We start from the raw sequence: 3275 nt of genomic DNA on the forward strand, positions 1-3275 counted from the left end.
ACGACTTTTATTTTCCCCCATACAAAATCGACCCAGCCTAATGTACATAAATTAAAAATATGAGCATAAACAGTTGGGCATACATATTTATATATTTTTTAAATGCTTTATTTATTTATTTATTGTACATACAATTTTAGTTATTTAAGAATTGGACACAATTTTTTGGTTACTTAAAAATCAGAAAAAATGGTGGTGATTGAAAAACTACATATGTAGGTGATTCAAATTTTTTGATAAACTGGGCATAATTTAAAAGATAGATATAAATTTGTTGCCATTTAAAAATTGTACATTACTTTATAGTCAATTTAGAATGGAAAGTAATTTAAAAACATGAAGATCAATTTTCGGTGATTGAAAAACTAGACAAAATGTTTAGTAATTTTAAAACTACACATCAATTTTTGGTCATTTGAAAACTGGACATAATGTTTAGATAACTGACAACTTTTGACACATTTAAAAACTGGACATACATTTTTTGTTTACTCAAAATTGGAAATACATTTTTGGTAATTTAAAAACTAAACATAAATTAGTAACTTTTTAAAAACCGAATACATATACATATTCCAGCCATTTAAAAACTGATATGAGGTTCTTAAAACTGGCAATACTTGTGTGGGAACTCGCAAATCCGAGGATATCATCATTTATAATAATTCAAAAACTAGACATAAATTTGTTGTCGTTTAAAAAAAGGACATAATTTTTTTTTTGATAATTTTCGAATCTTAGAATACATTTTTGGCGATTGAAAATTGTCCAGTTTTTAAATTACAACAAATTAATGCCCAGTCTTGATTTTAAATTAAATATGCCAAGTTTTTAAATTACCAAAAATATTTGTCTACTATACTGTATCAAATGCGGTACAGTGAAACCTCCTTATAACGAACTTTGATAAAACAAAAAAATCAATACAAAAATATTTCTGCGGAGTTAACTGAAGAAACCTCGTTGTTGTGAAATATTCCATACAAAAATGCTCCATAGCTTTAGCGAAGAAATTTCGAGCATGAAAATCTACGGGATATACTGGAAAAATCCTTAGTCTACTTATAATGTTTTTTTCCAAAATTTTTAATTTTTTGTTGTATCGAAACTGTAGATATTTATAACAAAACATTTGTCCAATCCCTTCAACTTCACTTTATTTATAAACCAAATCACTTTCAGATATCGTGTCTCCAAGGACGACTCGCATCGTTCAAGAACTGAAAGCTTACGGTAAGTGGATGAGGAGAAGGTGATGTAAATTTTGTTTTCTTCTCGGCTTTTTTTGTTTAGAACATTTTACCCTTATAAGTTGTTTAAGAATAGTAGTTGAAGAATTTCCATTTACGTTCGTTTAAAAATAAGTTGCGGGATTGAAATGTTAAAACAAAAATGTTAAACACAAACTGTTTCATCGATGAGGAAAAAAGCGATTCTAATAAACGAGCAAAATCGAATTTTGAGAGTTAAACTATTCTACAAAACTGTTTATTAAGAAATTGTACCAGGCACTTAAGCCTATCTTAAGATAATAGTTTTCAAATCTATGCTACTGATTGATTTGATTTAAGCGCCAGACCGTTGATTTTTAATTGGCATCTCACACCCATATACCAAAAAAAAAGAAGTTATTATGTATCTTAAAATTACAGCTTGTCATACAAACCACTTCCCATTATTTTTATTTATATTTGTGCCATTTTGGTTTTCTTTTAATTTATAATTTCTTATACTTATTTGTTCATTTATTTATTTAAAATCTAGACTTACATCAAGTAGCCCCGTACCAAATGGATTTAACCACGCATAATCTGTACAGAGTGAAAACAGAAAACCAATTCATACATACGTAAAGGATTTCAAATGACGAGTCGCTGATGCCCAAAAAAAAACCGCGTTGAAGAAAGAAAATGTGGGAATAGTAAAGTAGTGCAATAAAAGTGCTGGCCAACTTTTTTGCATCAATTTTTCGACCTCGATGTGATAATAACTAATTATTATTAGTTATTTTGAAAATTTCATAAAAACTTTCGATCTGAGATTTTTTATTAAATTTAAACACATATTAGATTTATTTATTATTAAGTATGATTTATTAAAAAATCTTTTGATTTTTAGTGTTTATTGAAAACTTCCTGTATATGCATGTATGTATGTATGTATGTAATATAAATAACAAAATAATGTAAATATATATATGGTATTATTTTAAGTAACTATTTACAAAACTTGTTTATATTCTATAGAATCGAAATTCAAGGTACCAAACTTTATGCAAAAAAAAAAATCTACACAAAACCATAATTTTACTATCCAAAAAAAACAGTTATTTGTTTCTGCTCTATCAGAAAAGTACTGCTCTACAAATTTATGTTCTTTTATATTTCCGCGCTTCTCTATACAAATTATGTTCTGTCGACATCCCGTAGTTGTCCGTACTACGGAAGGCTGTATTATGCCATGCCTCTGGGTTTTCCAGTGCCACCTAATAGTCCACGGGGATTCAACTGCATGTTACATACTTGAGAAACAGCCGATTAATTGTCTTTGCGCCAAGTGCTGCCAGAGATCGACTTGAGAACATTGTTGCGGTTCTATACCGTAGATACACGGTAGGAACGCTAAAGTGACACAAAAAACGCAGATACACGTAACCTTAATTTTGGGCCGTACATTGCGGATCTGTACAGAATTTTTCTAGATCAGAACATTTTCCTCTAGATATTTTGATTATGGAAAAAAGAAAGGGCCTTAATATAAACGAAACAAATTTACAAGAAATCTGTTATATTTTACTAGTTAAAGCTTATTTTTGTTTGCATAAAAATGAAAATATCTTAAGAAATTGACCTGATCTAGACAACTTCTACATATTGTAACGTTAATATAGAAAGGCCCTATCTCACATCGTCGCTGAAATACAAAAAGTCTTAACTAGCTAAAAATCTCAAATTCACTTTTTAATTGATTATGATGCTTTCACATTGTTTTATGCAATACATAATTTTAGTAGGGTTTTTTGCATTTCAACGACGAGGTGAGGAAGGGTCTTTCTATATTAAGGTAACGATATCGAAGCTTCCGCAGCCACCAGAGCTATTCACACGGATCTCATACGGTGACGACTGCTCTACATATATAATGGCCTTCGACAATTTAAGGGGTTACCTTTAGCAGCTTACTCTCTGTATACTGTTTTAACCATACTGGAGGAGCACACAACCCTATGGGACCTCCTCTTTAATTTTCCCGTGTTTCGTGCTTAATCCCGATTG

At 30.0% G+C, this 3275-nt stretch overlaps 1 long non-coding RNA gene across 1 annotated transcript; it reads left to right on the plus strand.

The window, feature by feature from the left end:
* Window positions 1-1050: 1050 nt before the first annotated feature.
* On the plus strand, window positions 1051-1829 carry LOC108381600 (uncharacterized). Its single transcript, XR_001849635.1, has 2 exons — window positions 1051-1233; window positions 1765-1829. It is a non-coding gene; the product is annotated as an uncharacterized LOC108381600 (long non-coding RNA).
* Window positions 1830-3275: the final 1446 nt, after the last annotated feature.

Source organism: Rhagoletis zephyria, unplaced genomic scaffold, assembly GCF_001687245.7.
Source record: "Rhagoletis zephyria isolate East Lansing unplaced genomic scaffold, Rhagoletis_zephyria_1.1 Rzeph_scaffold_23076, whole genome shotgun sequence".
Lineage (NCBI taxonomy): Eukaryota > Metazoa > Arthropoda > Insecta > Diptera > Tephritidae > Rhagoletis > Rhagoletis zephyria.